Source organism: Carcharodon carcharias, chromosome 33 (assembly GCF_017639515.1).
Source record: "Carcharodon carcharias isolate sCarCar2 chromosome 33, sCarCar2.pri, whole genome shotgun sequence".
Lineage (NCBI taxonomy): Eukaryota > Metazoa > Chordata > Chondrichthyes > Lamniformes > Lamnidae > Carcharodon > Carcharodon carcharias.
In genome coordinates this window covers 21,442,934-21,462,053 of record NC_054499.1, presented here as the reverse complement: position 1 = coordinate 21,462,053, position 19,120 = coordinate 21,442,934, and positions in this window count along the sequence as shown.

The following is a 19,120-nucleotide window of genomic DNA, read 5'->3' as shown; positions in this document are numbered from 1 at the left end:
ACCATCCAGGAGTTTACACTGAGACACACACACGGACTGTGCAGGGGCTGACACTGAGACACACTCATGGACCAAACAGGAAATGACACTGAGACACATGCGGACGGCACAGGAGCTGGCATGTGACATACACACGGACTGGACAAGAGCTGATACTGAGACACACACACACGGACCATATATGAGCTAACAGTGAGCCACACACACTGCTCAAACAGGAGATGAAACTGACACACACACGGGGACCATATGGGAGCTGAACACTGAGAGACACACGGACCATACTGGAGCTGACACTTAGACACAAACATAGACTGTACAAGAGCTGACACTGAGACACACACACACGGACCGTACGGGAGCTGACACTGAGATACACACATGGACTGTACAGGAGCTGATGCTGAGACGCGCATGAACCATACGGGACTTTACACAGAGACACACACAGAAGCTGACACTGAGACACACAAGCTGACATATGAGACCACAGGAGCTGAAGCTGTGACGCACACATGAACCGTACAGGAGCTGACACTGAGACACACACACGGACTGTACAGGAGCTGACACTGAGACACACACACGGACTGCACAGGAGCTGACACTGAGACACACACACGGACTATACAGAAACTGATACTGAGACAAACAAATGAACTGTACAGGAGCTGACAGTGAGATACACACACGGACTGTACAGGAGCTGACACGGAGACACACACATGAACCGTACAGGAGCTGATACTGAGACACACACACGGACCGTACAGGAGCTGACACTGAGACACACACACAGACTGTACAGGAGCTGACACTGAGACACACACATGGACTGTACAGGAGCTGACACTGAGACACACACACGGACTGCACAGGAGCTGACACTGAGACACACACACGGACTATACAGAAACTGATACTGAGACAAACAAATGAACTGTACAGGAGCAGACAGTGAGATACACACACAGGGACTATACAGGAGCTGACACTGAGAGATAAACAAGGGCTGTACAGGTGCTGACAATGAGACACACACATGGACAGTAGAAGAGCTGATACTGAGACACACACACAGACTGTACAGGAGCAGAAACTGAGACACACACACGGACTGTACAGGAGCTGACACTGAGACACACACATGGACTGCACAGGAGCTGACACTGAGACACACACATGGACTGTACAGGGGCTGACACTGAGACACACACACGGACTGTACAGGGGCTGAAATTGAGACACACACATGGACTGTACAGGGGCTGACATTGAGACACACACACACGGACTGTATAGGAGCTGACACTGAGCCACACACACAGGGACTGTATAGGAGCTGACACTGAGACACAAACACAGGGACTGTACAGGAGCTGACACTGAGACACAAACACAGGGACTGTATAGGAGCTGACACTGAGACACACACACGGGCTGTACAGGAGCTGACACTGAGACGCAAACATAGGGACTGTACAGGAGCTGACACTGAGACGCACACGTGGACAGTACAGGAGCTGACACTGAGACACACACATGGACTGTACAGGAGCTGACACTGAGACACACACATGGACTGTACAGGGGCTGACACTGAGACACACACATGGACTGTACAGGGGCTGACACTGAGACACACACATGGACTGTACAGGGGCTGACACTGAGACACACACAGGGACTGTGCAGGAGCTGACACTGAGACACACACACGGACTACATAGGAGCTGACACTGAGACACACACACAGACTGCACAGGAGCTGACACTGAGACACACACACGGACTGTACAGGGGCTGACATTGAGACACACACAGAAGGTACAGGAGCTGACACTGAGACACACACACGGACAGTACAGGAGCTGACACTGAGACACACACGGACCGTACAGGAACTGATGCTGAGAGACACACATGGACCATACAGGAGCTGGCACTGAGACACACACACGGACCGTACAGGAGCTGACACTGAGACACACACACAGACTGTACAGGAGCTGACACTGAGACACACACATGGACTGTACAGGAGCTGACACTGAGACACAGACATGGACTGTACATGTCTTGACACTGAGACACACACAGGGACTGTACAGGAGCTGACACTGAGACACACACATGGACTGTACAGGGGCTGACACTGAGACACACACAGATGGAAGTTACAGTGGCTGACACTGAGACACACACACAGACTGTACAGGAGCTGACACTGAGACACACACATACGGACTGCACAGGAGCTGACACTGAGACACACACACGGACTGTACAGGAGCTGACACTGAGACACACACACGGACTGCACAGGAGCTGACACTGAGACACACACACAGACTGTACAGGAGCTGACACTGAGACACACACATGGACTGTACAGGAGCTGACACTGAGACACACACACGGACTGCATAGGAGCTGACACTGAGACACACACATGGACTGCACAGGAGCTGACACTGAGACACACACACGGACTGTACAGGGGCTGAAATTGAGAAACACACACGGACTGTACAGGGGCTGAAATTGAGACACACACATGGACTGTACAGGGGCTGACATTGAGACACACACACACGGACTGTATAGGAGCTGACACTGAGCCACACACACAGGGACTGTATAGGAGCTGACACTGAGACACAAACACAGGGACTGTACAGGAGCTGACACTGAGACACAAACACAGGGACTGTATAGGAGCTGACACTGAGACACACACACGGGCTGTACAGGAGCTGACACTGAGACGCAAACACAGGGACTGTACAGGAGCTGACACTGAGACGCACACGTGGACAGTACAGGAGCTGACACTGAGACACACACATGGACTGTACAGGAGCTGACACTGAGACACACACATGGACTGTACAGGGGCTGACACTGAGACACACACATGGACTGTACAGGGGCTGACACTGAGACACACACATGGACTGTACAGGGGCTGACACTGAGACACACACAGGGACTGTGCAGGAGCTGACACAGAGACACACACACGGAATACATAGGAGCTGACACTGAGACACACACACGGACTGCACAGGAGCTGACACTGAGACACACACACGGACTGTACAGGGGCTGACATTGAGACACACACAGAAGGTACAGGAGCTGACACTGAGACACACACACGGACAGTACAGGAGCTGACACTGAGACACACACGGACCGTACAGGAACTGATGTTGAGAGACACACATGGACCATACAGGAGCTGGCACTGAGACACACACATGTACTGTACAGGAACTGATGCTGAGAGACACACACGGACTGCACAGGAGCTGACACAGTGACACACACACGGACCATACAGGAGCTGGCACTGAGACACACACATGTACTGTACAGGAATTGAGGCTGAGAGACACTCGAGGACCGTACAGAAACTGACAATGAGACACACACACAGACTGTACAGAGGCTGACACTGAGACACACATACAGCCTGTACAGGGGCTGACACTGAGACACACACAGAAGTTACAGTGGCTGACACTGAGACACACACACAGACTGTACAGGGGCTGACACTGAGACACACACAGAAGTTACAGGGGCTGACACTGAGACACACACACGGACTATACAGAGGCTGACACTGAGACACACAGACTGTAAAGGGGCTGACACTGAGACACACACACGGACTGCACAGGAGCTGACACTGAGACACACACACGGACTGTACAGGAGCTGACACTGAGACACACACACGGACTGCACAGGAGCTGACACTGAGACACACACGTGGACTGTACAGGAGCTGACACTGAGACACACACATGGACTGTACAGGAGCTGACACTGAGACACACACACGGACTGCATAGGAGCTGACACTGAGACACACACATGGACTGCACAGGAGCTGACACTGAGACACACACACGGACTGTACAGGGGCTGAAATTGAGACACACACACGGACTGTACAGGGGCTGAAATTGAGACACACACATGGACTGTACAGGGGCTGACATTGAGACACACACACACGGACTGTATAGGAGCTGACACTGAGCCACACACACAGGGACTTTATAGGAGCTGACACTGAGACACAAACACAGGGACTGTACAGGAGCTGACACTGAGACACAAACACAGGGACTGTATAGGAGCTGACACTGAGACACACACACGGGCTGTACAGGAGCTGACACTGAGACGCAAACACAGGGACTGTACAGGAGCTGACACTGAGACGCACACGTGGACAGTACAGGAGCTGACACTGAGACACACACATGGACTGTACAGGAGCTGACACTGAGACACACACATGGACTGTACAGGGGCTGACACTGAGACACACACATGGACTGTACAGGGGCTGACACTGAGACACACACACGGACTGTACAGGGGCTGACATTGAGACACACACACAGAAGGTACAGGAGCTGACACTGAGACACACACACGGACAGTACAGGAGCTGACACTGAGACACACACGGACCGTACAGGAACTGATGCTGAGAGACACACATGGACCATACAGGAGCTGGCACTGAGACACTCACATGTACTGTACAGGAACTGATGCTGAGAGACACGCACGGACTGCACAGGAGCTGACACAGTGACACACACACGGACCATAAAGGAGCTGGCACTGAGACACACACATGTACTGTACAGGAATTGAGGCTGAGAGACACTCGAGGACCGTACAGTAACTGACAATGAGACACACACACAGACAGTACAGGAGCTGATACTGAGACACACACACGAATGTAGAGGAGCTGATACTGAGACACACACACGGGCTGTAATGGGGCTGACACTGAGACACACACACAGACTGTACAGGAGCTGATACTGAGACACACACACGGGCTGTACAGGAGCTGACACTGAGACACACACATGGGCTGTACAGGAGCTGACACTGAGACACACACATGGGCTGTACAGGAGCTGACACTGAGACACACACACGGGCTGTACAGGAGCTGACACTGAGACACACACACAGACTGTACAGGGGCTGACACTGAGACACACACAGAAGGTACAGGGGCTGACACTGAGACACACACACAGACTGTACAGGAGCTGATACTGAGACACACACACGGGCTGTACATGGGCTGAAATTGAGACACACACACGGACTGTACAGGGGCTGACACTGAGACACACAGAGAAGGTACAGGGGCTGACACTGAGACACACACACGGGCTGTACAGGAGCTGACACTGAGACACACACAGAAGGTACGGGGCTGACACTGAGACACACACACGGACTGTACAGGGGCTGACTCTGAGACACACACAAAGACTGTACAGGGGCTGACACTGAGACACACACACAGACTGTACAGGGGCTGACATTGAGACAAACACAGAAGGTACAGGGGCTGACACTGAGACACACACACAGACTGTACAGGGGCTGACACTGACACACACACACAGACTGTACAGGGGCTGACACTGAGCCACACACACGGGCTGTACAGGGGCTGACACTGAGACACACACAGAAGGTACAGGAGCTGACACTGAGACACACACAGAAGGTACAGGGGCTGACACTGAGACAAACAAACAGACTGTACAGGGGCTGACACTGAGACACACACAGAAGGTACAGGGGCTGACACTGAGACACACAGACTGTACAGGGGCTGACACTGAGACACACACGCGGACTGTACAGGGGCTGACACTGAGACACACACAGAAGGTACAGGAGCTGACACTGAGACACACACAGAAGGTACGGGGCTGACACTGAGACACACACACGGACTGTAGAGGGGCTGAAACTGAGACACACACAGAAGTTACAGGAGCTGACACTGAGACACACACACGGACTATACAGAGGCTGACACTGAGACACACAGACTGTACAGGGGCTGACACTGAGACACACACACAGACTGTACAGAGGCTGACACTGAGACACACATACAGCCTGTACAGGGGCTGACACTGAGACACACACAGAAGTTACAGGGGCTGACACTGAGACACACACACAGACTGTACAGGGGCTGACACTGAGACACACACAGAAGTAACAGGGGCTGACACTGAGACACACACACGGACTATACAGATGCTGATACTGAGACACACAGACTGTACAGGGGCTGACACTGAGACACACACACAGACTGTACAGAGGCTGACACTGAGACACACATACAGCCTGTACAGGGGCTGACACTGAGACACACACAGAAGTTACAGGGGCTGACACTGAGACACACACACAGACTGTACAGGGGCTGACACTGAGACACACACAGAAGTTACAGGGGCTGACACTGAGACACACACACGAACTATACAGAGGCTGACACTGAGACACACAGACTGTAGAGATGCTGACACTGAGACACACATACAGACAGTACAGGGGCTGACACTGAGACACACATACAGCCTGTACAGGGGCTGACATTGAGACACACACAGAAGGTACAGGGGCTGACACTGAGACACACACACGGACTATACAGAGGCTGACCGTGAGACACACAGACTGTACAGAGGCTGACACTGAGACTCACACACAGACTGTACAGGGGCTGACACTGAGACACACACACAGACTGTACAGGGGCTGAGACTGAGACACTCACACAGACTGTACAGGGGCTGACACTGAGACACACACACAGACTGTACAGGTGCTGACACTGACACACACACACAGACTGTACAGGGGCTGACACTGAGACACACACACAGACTGTACAGGGGCTGACACTGAGACACACACACGGGCTGTACAGGGGCTGACACTGAGACACACACACAGACTGTACAGGGGCTGACACTGAGACACACACACAGACTGTACAGGGGCTGACATTGAGACACACACACAGACTGTACAGGGGCTGACACTGAGACACACACACAGACTCTACAGGGGCTGACACTGACACACACACAGAAGGTACAGGAGCTGACACTGAGACACACACAGAAGGTACAGGGGCTGACACTGAGACACACACACAGACTGTACAGGGGCTGACACTGAGACACACACAGAAGGTACAGGGGCTGACACTGAAACACACAGACTCTACAGGGGCTGACACTGAGACACACACACGGACTGTACAGGGGCTGACACTGAGACACACACAGAAGGTACAGGACCTGACACTGAGACACACACAGAAGGTACGGGGCTGACACTGAGACACACACACGGACTGTACAGGGGCTGACACTGAGACACACACATGGACTGTACAGGGGCTGACACTGAAACACACAGACTCTACAGGGGCTGACACTGAGACACACACACGGACTGTACAGGGGCTGACACTGAGGCACACACAGAAGGTACAGGACCTGACACTGAGACACACACAGAAGGTACGGGGCTGACACTGAGACACACACACGGACTGTACAGGGGCTGACACTGAGACACACACACAGACTGTACAGGGGCTGACACTGAGACACACACACGGTCTGTACAGGGGCTGACACTGAGACACACACAGAAGGTACAGGAGCTGACACTGAGACACACACACAGACTGTACAGGGGCTGACACTGAGACACACACACAGACTGTACAGGGGCAGACATTGAGACACACACAGAAGGTACAGGGGCTGACACTGAGACACACACACAGACTGTACAGGGGCTGACACTGACACACACACACAGAATGTACAGGGGCTGAAACTGAGACACACACACGGGCTGTACAGGGGCTGACACTGAGACACACTCAGAAGGTACAGGAGCTGACACTGAGACACACACAGAAGTTACAGGGGCTGACACTGAGACACACACACAGACTGTACAGGGGCTGACACTGAGACACGCACAGAAGGTACAGGGGCTGACACTGAGACACACAGACTGTACAGGGGCTGACACTGAGAAACACACACGGACCGTACAGCGGCTGACACTGAGACACAGACAGAAGGTACAGGAGCTGATACTGACACACACACACAGAATGTACAGGGGCTGAAACTGAGACACACACACGGGCTGTACAGGGGCTGACACTGAGACACACTCAGAAGGTACAGGAGCTGACACTGAGACACACACAGAAGTTACAGGGGCTGACACTGAGACACACACACAGACTGTACAGGGGCTGACACTGAGACACGCACAGAAGGTACAGGGGCTGACACTGAGACACACAGACTGTACAGGGGCTGACACTGAGAAACACACACGGACCGTACAGCGGCTGACACTGAGACACAGACAGAAGGTACAGGAGCTGATACTGAGACACACACAGAAGTTACAGGGGCTGACACTGAGACACACACACAGACTGTACAGGGGCTGACACTGAGACACGCACACAGACTGTACTGGGGCTGACACTGAGACACACACGCGGGCTGTACAGGGGCTGACACTGAGACGCAAACAGAAGGTACAGGAGCTGACACTGAGACACACACACAGACTGTACAGGGGCTGACACTGAGACACACACACAGACTGTACAGGGTCTGACATTGAGACACACACAGAAGGTACAGGAGCTGACACTGAGACACACACACAGACTGTACAGGGGCCGACACTGACACACACACTCAGACTGTACAGGGGCTGACACTGAGACACACACACGGGCTGTACAGGGGCTGACACTGAGACACACACAGAAGGTACAGGAGCTGACACTGAGACACACACAGAAGTTACAGGGGCTGACACTGAGACACACACACAGACTGTACAGGGGCTGACACTGAGACACACACAGAAGGTACAGGGGCTGACACTGAGACACACAGACTGTACAGGGGCTGACACTGAGACACACACACGGACTGTACAGGGGCTGACACTGAGACACACACACGGGCTGTACAGGGGCTGACACTGAGACACACACAGAAGGTACAGGAGCTGACACTGAGACACACACACAGACTGTACAGGGGCTGACACTGAGACACACACACGGGCTGTACAGGGGCTGACACTGAGACACACACACAGCCTGTACAGGGGCTGACATTGAGACACACACTGAATGTACAGGAGCTGACATTGAGACACACACAGAAGGTACAGGGGCTGACACTGAGACTCACACACAGACTGTACAGGGGCTGACACTGAGACACACAGACTGTACAGAGGCTGACACTGAGACACACATACAGACTGTACAGCGGCTGACACTGGGACACACACACAGACTGTACAGGGGCTGACACTGAGACACACACACAGACTGTACCGGGGCTGACACTGAGACACACACAGAAGTTACAGGGGCTGACACTGAGACACACACATGGACTGTACAGGGGCTGACACTGAGACACACACAGATGGAAGTTACAGTGGCTGACACTGAGACACACACACAGACTGTACAGGGGCTGACACTGAGACACACACACTGAAGGTACAGGAGCTGACACTGAGACACACACAGAAGGTACAGGGGCTGACACTGAGACACACACGCAGACTGTACAGGGGCTGACACTGAGACACACACAGAAGGTACAGGGGCTGACACTGAGACACACAGACTGTACAGGGGCTGACACTGAGACACACACACGGACTGTACAGGGGCTGACACTGAGACACACACAGAAGGTACAGGAGCTGACACTGAGACACACACAGAAGGTACGGGGCTGACACTGAGACACACACACGGACTGTACAGGGGCTGACACTGAGACACACACAGAAGTTACAGGGGCTGACACTGAGACACACACACTGACTATACAGAGGCTGACACTGAGACACACAGACTGTACAGGGGCTGACACTGAGACACACACACAGACTGTACAGAGGCTGACACTGAGACACACATACAGCCTGTACAGGGGCTGACACTGAGACACACACAGAAGTTACAGGGGCTGACACTGAGACACACACACGGACTATACAGAGGCTGACACTGAGACACACAGACTGTACAGGGGCTGACACTGAGACACACACACAGACTGTACAGAGGCTGACACTGAGACACACATACAGCCTGTACAGGGGCTGACATTGAGACACACACAGAAGGTACAGGGGCTGACACTGAGACACACACACAGACTGTACAGGGGCTGACACTGAGACACACAGACTTTACAGAGGCTGACACTGAGACACACATACAGACTGTACAGGGGCTGACACTGAGACACACACACAGACTGTACAGGGGCTGACACTGAGACACACACACAGACTGTACAGGGGCTGACACTGAGACACACACAGAAGTTACAGGGGCTGACACTGAGACACACACACAGACTGTACAGAGGCTGACACTGAGACACACACATACAGACTGTACAGGGGCTGACACTGAGACACACACACAGAAGGTACAGGGGCTGACAGTGAGACACACACACGGACTGTACAGGGGCTGACACTGAGACACACACAGAAGTTACAGGGGCTGACACTGAGACTCACACATACAGACTGTACAGAGGCTGACACTGAGACACACACACAGAAGGTACAGGGGCTGCCACTGAGACACACACCCAGACTGTACAGGAGCTGATACTGAGACACACACGGGCTGTACATGGGCTGAAATTGAGACACACACACAGACTGTACAGGGGCTGAGACTGAGACTCTCACACAGACTGTACAGGAGCTGACACTGAGACACACACACAGACTGTACAGGGGCTGACACTGAGACACACACACGGGCTGTACAGGGGCTGACACTGAGACACACACACAGACTGTACAGGGGCTGACACTGAGACACACACACAGACTGTACAGGGGCTGACACTGAGACACACACACAGACTGTACAGGGGCTGACACTGAGACACACACACAGACTGTACAGGGGCTGACACTGAGACACACACACAGACTGTACAGGGGATGACACTGAGACACACACACAGACTGTACAGGGGCTGACACTGAGACACACACACAGACTGTACAGGGGCTGACACTGAGACACACACACGGACTGTATAGGAGCTGACACTGAGACACACACACGGGCTGTACAGGGATTCTGCTCCTTCACCCTTCTGGTTAGGGGTTTATTTTATCCGATTAACACGTCCCTCACTGGGCTCAGTATCTGAAATCCCTTTACACAGCTACATATATCAAACTGACTTCCAAGTTGTCAACTGAGCTCGAACCTCACCTGTTTTTTGATCATTCTGCAGAATCTGCAGTGTAATCACCTCCAGGACCAGCATCTCCGTCTGTAGCTTCAGGGCCCAGGGCTGAATGGACCAGGGGTTGTCCCTGTCTATCAGACACAGAATAAAGCTCCCCCCACACTGTCCCCATCAAACACTCCCAGGACAGGTACAGCACGGGGTTATATACAGAGTAAATCTCCCTCTACACTGTCCCCATCAAACACTCCCAGGACAGGTACAGCACGGGGTTAGATACAGAGTAAAGCTCCCTCTACACTGTCCCCATCAAACACTCCCAGGACAGGTGCAGCACGGTGTTAGATACAGAGTAAAGCTCCCTCTACACTGTCCCCATCAAACACTCCCAGGACAGGTACAGCACGGGGTTAGATACAGAGTAAAGCTCTCTCTACACTGTCCCCATCAAACACTCCCAGGACAGGTACAGCACGGGGTTAGATACAGAGTAAAGCTCCCTCTACACCGTCCCCATCAAACACTCCCAGGACAGGTACAGCACGGGGTTAGATACAGAGTAAATCTCCCTCTATACCGTCCCCATCAAACACTCCCAGGACAGGTACAGCACGGGGTTAGATACAGAGTAAAGCTCCCTCTACACTGTCCCCATCAAACACTCCCAGGACAGGTACAGCACGGGGTTAGATACAGAGTAAAACTCCCTCTACACTGTCCCCATCAAACACTCCCAGGACAGGTACAGCACAGGGTTAGATACAGAGTAAATCTCCCTCTACACTGTCCCCATCAAACACTCCCAGGACAGGTACAGCACGGAGTTAGATACAGAGTAAAGCTCCCTCTACACCGTCCCCATCAGACACTCCCAGGACAGGTACAGCACGGGGTTAGATACAGAGTAAAGCTCCCTCTACACTGTCCCCATCAAACACTCCCAGGACAGGGACAGCATGGGGTTAGATACAGAGTAAATCTCCCTCTACACTGTCCCCATCAAACACTCCCAGGACAGGTACAGCACGGGGTTAGATACAGAGTAAATCTCCCTCTACACTGTCCCCATCAAACACTCCCAGGACAGGTACAGCACGGGGTTAGATACAGAGTAAATCTCCCTCTACACTGTCCCCATCAAACACTCCCAGGGCAGGTACAGCACGGGGTTAGATACAGAGTAAATCTCCCTCTACACTGTCCCCATCAAACACTCCCAGGGCAGGTACAGCATGGGGTTAGATACAGAGTAAATCTCCCTCTACACTGTCCCCATCAAACACTCCCAGGACAGGTACAGCACGGGGTTAGATACAGAGTAAATCTCCCTCTACACTGTCCCCATCAAACACTCCCAGGACAGGTACAGCACGGGGTTAGATACAGAGTAAATCTCCCTCTACACTGTCTCCATCAAACACTCCCAGGACAGGTACAGCACGGGGTTAGATACAGAGTAAATCTCCCTCTATACCGTCCCCATCCAAACACTCCCAGGACAGGTACAGCATGGGGTTAGATACAGAGTAAATCTCCCCCTACACTGTCCCCATCAAACACTCCCAGGACAGGGACAGCACGGGGTTAGATACTGAGTAAGTATCATTCCCTCAGTACTGCACAGAGACTGTCAGCCATGATTTATGCACTCAAGTGTCTGGATTGTGACTTGAACCCACACCATTTGACTCGGGAGAGAGTGCGGCCGGTACAGCTCACCAGGACACAATCACTCGCTGGGGTTTACATGTCACATTTGATCCTGGGAAGGTGAGTAGTGGGAGCTCCAGCCCAGTGCCTCACACTGGGGGTGAGAGACTGCCATCTACTCTCGCCATTTCAGCAAGATGTGTGAAGCCAGCTGATCAAAGCCCTTACTAACAGAACGATAAAGACCCTCCTGCTCCTTTAGCTGGTTCAGAGCTTGCGTTTCGCTGAGAAAAGAGACTTGTCGAAGCTTTTTGCCTTGGACTCATCAGGACCCTTTTCAGGAATACCAATAGGCAGGAGAAGAACAATTTGTCCCCTTTGAATTGGAATTCTTGCGAAGTGTCCTGATTAGCGCGACATGAAAAGGCGCTTCCGATGGGAACTTCTGGGTAATTAATCAGATGGGGGGAGAACTTCGAATGGAGGGTTTCCTGATGTCAGGATGTTTGGGCTATTGTAGCGATCCTGGGTCTCCGATGAGAATTCCTGTTTTCTGGATAATTGGCCTATATCGAATGTTACCATGGGCAAGATTATCCTCTTTGGCCGGAGAGCAATGGGGAGGTGGAACTCGCTAACCAGAAGGGAGTGGTTGAGATGAATAGTATAGGTCCATTTACAACAACAACTTGCATTTATGTATCACCTTCGACTCGCACCTAAACAGCCCCCTTAACGTGGTGAAACATCCCACAGCGGCAAAAAACCAAATTTATTGCTGAGCTGAGCTGTTAGGGCAGAAGATTAAAGGTTTGGTGGACAGGGTTCTTAGGAGGAGAGAGAGAGAGAGAGAGAGAGAGGGACGGCGGAGGGGTTTAGGGAGGGGATTCCAGAGCTCAGGGACCCCAAGCAGTTGAAGGCCCGGCCGCCAAGGGTGGAGCGATGGGGAATCGGGGGTGGGGGATGCTCGAGAGACCGGAATTGGAGGAGCGCAGAGATCTGGGGAGGTTACAGAGAGAGGGAGAGGGGGTGGGACGAGGACATGGAGGTATTTGAAAAACGAAGGCAAGAATTTTACAATCGAGGTGTTGCCAGACAAGGAGCCAATGTAGGTCAAGTTAAGTTGGATAAATACTTGTAAACGAAAGCAGTGGAAGGTTCTGCTGATAGGATTTGGTGAGAGAGTGAGAGAGAGAGAGAGTGGGAGGAGGCTCAAACGATGCATAAAAACCAGGATGAACTGAATTCTGAGCTGACACAAGTCAGCATAATACTCTGTAATACCAAGTCAGAAATCTTGCTGAGGGCTGTTTTTACAGGTTTAATTACCTAATTCCGGAGATAGAGGAGAAGTCACAGTGAGCTCTGAATTTTGCTGCCAGTGTTTCAGGATTAATCTCGGGATTAAATCTTAAGAGATGTCATAGCATTAACAGGGCGATGCAGATCAGTTCTCATCGTGACGCCGAATTATCCACGGTTATTGAGGGTTTTTTGATTTATCAGCAGCGTCTCTGGAGATAACAGCAAAGGCACTTTCTCGAGAGGAGAGTTTGACGCGGGCATCTTACAAAGCTCCAGCTGGTTTCTTCCATTTTGTGACCGGCTGGTCGAAAGGAGGAAGCCTCTGCCCTCCTGACACCGAAGGCCTTGGGGGGCGGGGGGGTGGTGGGGGGGGGGGCAAAGCCGCAGCATGAGAATCCAGGGCAGCCCTCCGAGTGCGGCGCTGAGGGAGTGCTGCCTTGCCAGAGGCACTGCCTTTCGGGGCGAGGTGTGGTGAAGCTGCCCTCTCGCTGGTGGTGGGAGGGAGGGGGGGGGGGTGGGGGGGGGGAGGTGTGAAAGGTTTGGAAGGAGACCAGGGATGGGGGAGGGGTGCCCTCCTGGATCCGGGGGTCAATATTCAGCACTCAGCAGGCCAAAAACAGATCTTCCCGTTGCTGGGTGTGGAAGATTGCTGTGCGCAAATTGGCTGCTGTGTTTCCTACTTTCCCAGGACAATAAAACAGTAAACAAAACTGGGAAATAAGAGCACTGGTCCGAACTGGTCTTGTTTACCGTAAAATGGGACACCAGTAAAAACTGGGAAATATGAGCACTGGTCCAAACTGATCTTTTCCTATTGGGTTACTGCAATGGCTACACTTCAAAAGTACCTCATTGGCTGTAAAGAACTCAAGGATGTCTCCTGGCCTATGTGATGTGCATTAGCAACAGAGAAGGACCCACCAATAGATAACTATCAGCTCTGTAATCGCCAACAGGTAGATACCGCTTATGAACAGGGGGTGGGGGGGGGGGGGTGTCATCTTAAAAACAATCTTCAACGGGGGTTTGACATTCTGTGGATCCAAATCAAACTGGATTCTCTGACTTCTAAGGACGAATCTTTGGTATTGTAGCAGAAATCTCAGAGTTATAGTTAACCAAACACTGGTTTGTCCAGCCCAGGAGGGGACAAGCTGTGGGAGATATAAATCAGATCCAAAGATGGGCTGCATGAGTCAGTGTGGGGAATATGACAGAGCCACATCCTGGATCCCAGATTTGGGATGGGAATCAGTGCAGCAAAGGAGGGAGAAGAATGGACTGAGCGTGCTGTATAAAATAAGGAACAGGCTGGTGGGACTCGACAGGAACAATACCTGGTGTCCCCCCTCCCAGCACTGACAAACCACAGGGTAACCCTTCCCCACAAACTACAAAGACTTTTTGTTTCCAAGACTGGGTATCAACAAGTTTTCTTCCAAGGACAATCCCACATGGAACAAGCTGCCAAAGGGAGCGGTCACAGCTCCATCGCTGGAAATCTTCCATAAGACCATCAGACATAGGAGCAGAAATTAGGCCATTTGGCCCATCGAGTCTACTCCACCATTCAATCCTGGCTGATAAGTTTCTCAACCCCATTGTCCCGCCTTCTCCCCGTAACCTTTGATCCCCCTTACCATCAAGAACCTATCTATCTCGCTCTTAAATACACTCAGTGACCTGGCCTCCACAGCTTCTGTGGCAATGAATTCCATAGATAATCAGATCCATCTTTCGAATATTTCCATTTAAACCGTTCATTACCGGGTCGCCCAACTCAGCAGCTCGTGCCTGGTTCACTTAGCGCTACCCACGGAACCGCCGGGCGGAATGTGGGTGTTCATCTGCGATGCCGACACACCCCAAAAGCAGAAGCTCGTGAATCACAGGCTCTTAGCGGCACAAGGGGAGGCCATTCAGCCCATCCTGCCTGCACCGGGCTCTCTACAATGAGCGTCAAGGCGCTCGAGCGATGCGAGGTCACCTTTGGCTGCCGGTGTCCACACACCCTGGGGTCTCTCACGGCTCTGGGGGGGACTGGATCGCTCCTTCAGGGAGCCAACATGGGCGCAATGGGACGAGGTGCGCTGTGCTGCGGTGGGGGGGGGGGGTCTATCTCAGGATATGAAGACAGAGCTGTGGGGAGGCTCAGTGATGCGGGTGCATGTCGAGTGAGCTGTTGAACAATTCCTGAGTTGGTTTGTGCAAGGGCTATTCTTATTTCTAATGCTAACCCTGAGCTCCTGCCTATTCCCTGGGCAGCAATGCCGTATGCAAATGGGGGATTATCAATCTCCCCTGACTAATGTGTACCACAGGCGCTCATATTTCAAAACCTATTTACAAGAGGCTGTACGCTCCTTCTATCCATTTGTTATCCTTGACTAGAGGACATGGCAGTGCCACTTAATTACATCTTTTCCCAGCACCATTTTTATGGAGTGTTGCTGTATCCTTTCAAGTCGATGGGCCTTCTTTTCTCTTGCCCCAACATCCATCGCTAGCATCAACTCCGAAGCCTTTCCCTGGTCAGCTCTCCCGCCCTCCGAAAACTTGGGTCCATCCAGGAGTCTGCCCTCACTCACACCAGCCCCTGTTCAGCCACCAGCAGCCTCACGAGCACCCTCCGCTCTCTCACTCTCCCTCTCCCGCTCCCCCACCCCCTCCCCGTGCTCACTGACCCACGCTGGCCCAGCGATGCCTCCATTTTGAAATTGCCATCCAAATCCATCCACTGCATCGCTCCCTCCTCATGCCTGTAACTCTCCCCCCGGGCCCATCATTCTCGGAGATCTCTGCGCACCTCCAATTCTGGCCATGTGTGCATTATCCTGATTTCTGTTGTTCCATCGGCTGGCTAAGCTCTAGGGTTAGCTAAAATTCATTCTTGGGATGGGGGCATCACTGGAACTTATTGCCCCTTGAGAAGGTGGTGGTGAGCTGCCTTCTTGAGCCGCTGCAGTCCATGTGGTGTGGGTGCACCCACAGTGCTGTTAGGGAGGGAGTTCCAGGATTTTGACCCAGCGACAGTGAAGGAACGGCTGATATATTTCCAAGTCAGGCTGGTGAGTGACTTGGAGGGGAACTTCCAGGTGGTGATGTTCCCATGTGTCTGCTGCCCTTGTCCTTCTAGATGGTAGTGGTCATGGGTTAGGAAGGTGTTGTCTAAGGAGCCTTGGTGAGTTGCCTGCAGTGCATCTTGTAGATGGTACACACACTGCTGCTACTGTGCGTCGGTGGTGGAGGGAGTGAATGTTTGTGGATGTGGTGCCAATCAGCGGGGCTGCTTTGTCCTGGACGGTGTCGAGCTTCTTGAGTGTTGTTGGTGCTGCACTCATCCAGGCAAGTGGAGGAATATTCCATCACACTGCTGACCAAACGGAGATGGGACGAGTAAGCCAGAGGCCCTGACTAATGGTCTAAAGTCATGGGTTCAAACCCACCATGGCATCTGACGGGGTTTAAACTCAATTATAAAATCTTAAATTAAAACTTAGTCACTACCAATTGCTGTAAAAACCCATCTGGGTCACTAATGCCCTTTAGAGAAGGAAATCTGCCCTCCTTACCCGGTCTGGCCTACATGTGACTCCAGACCCATAGCCAAGTGGTTGACTCTTAACTGCCCCTCTGAAATGGGCCTCAGTTCAAGGGCAATTAGGGACGGGCTATAAATGCTGGGCCCAGCCAGCGAGGCCCACATCCCGTGAACGAATAGATTTTGAAAATGCTTGCGTCTTGCAGATAGTGGACAGGATTTGAGAAGTTTTGGTAAATTTATTTCACACAGAACTCATGAAGGAACATAAAAACGGTAAGCCACTTGTGGAACGATGTATTATCACAGAACTCAGGGTCCCGGGTAATTCCAGGCTCCACAGTCCTGGGAAGATGTAAAGGCCACCGAGGGGCCGGAGAGGAGGTTCCACCAGGACTTTAGCAGAGATGAGGGGGTCTCAGATTCAAGGAGGGGTGGGGAAAGTTGGGATTATTCTCTTGGAACACAGAAGGTGAGGAGGTGACCTGATCGAGGTTTAAGATGAGGAGAGGCGTTTGATAGAGAGAGAGAGAGAGAGGGAGACGATTCCCTCCGGAGAGCGGGTCTACATTACACCAGGGCTTCACTTGATAGAGCATAAGGCACTCTGAGATGTGACTGTGAAGGGCGCTATATAAATGCGGGCCTTTCTTTCAATAACCAGAGGCGAGAGGTTTAAATCATCGACCAGAGACCTAGAGGTGAAACGAGGGGACATGTTTTGTCATTCAGGGAGTTGTCGGGATCCGGACGTTCTCCCTGAGAAGATGGTGGAAGGTGATTCCGTCGATAATTTTCAAAGGGGACTCGGCAGCTTCCCGACGATGAGGAACTCACAGGGATACGGACAAGAGCTGATAAATAAAGCTGAGCACTGAGGCTGAACTCATTCACAGGGAGCGGACTGGTCTCGTACCGCACTGTAAGGTTCTACGGTGCGATATTGAGGGAGAAGATTGTTGATTCTTTGTTTAAACTGCACCTCACCTCTAAAAGAAGTGCAGATGTACAGATTATAGCATGGGGGGGAGCAGGTGGGGTGGAGTGGGGAGTGGGTAGAGGTGGCGGGGGGCAGGAGGGGGAATGGGGAGTGGGTAGAGGTGACGGGGGCAGGTGGGGTTGAATGGGGAGTGAGTAGAGGTGATGGGGGGGCAGGTGGGGGAATGGGGAGTGGGGTAGAGGTGATGGGGGGGTAGGTGGGGAGTGGGTAGAGGTGACGGGGGGGCAGGAGGGGGAGTGGGGAGTGGGTAGAGGTGATGGGGGGGCAGAAGGGGGAATGGGGAGTGGGTAGAGGTGACGGGGGGCAGGAGGGTGTATGGGGAGTGGGTAGAGGTGATGGGGGGTAGGTGGGGGAGTGGGTAGAGGTGGTGGGGGGCAGGAGGGGGAGTGGGGAGTGGGTAGAGGTGACAGGGGGCAGGTGGGGGAGTGGGGTGTGGGTAGAGGTGAC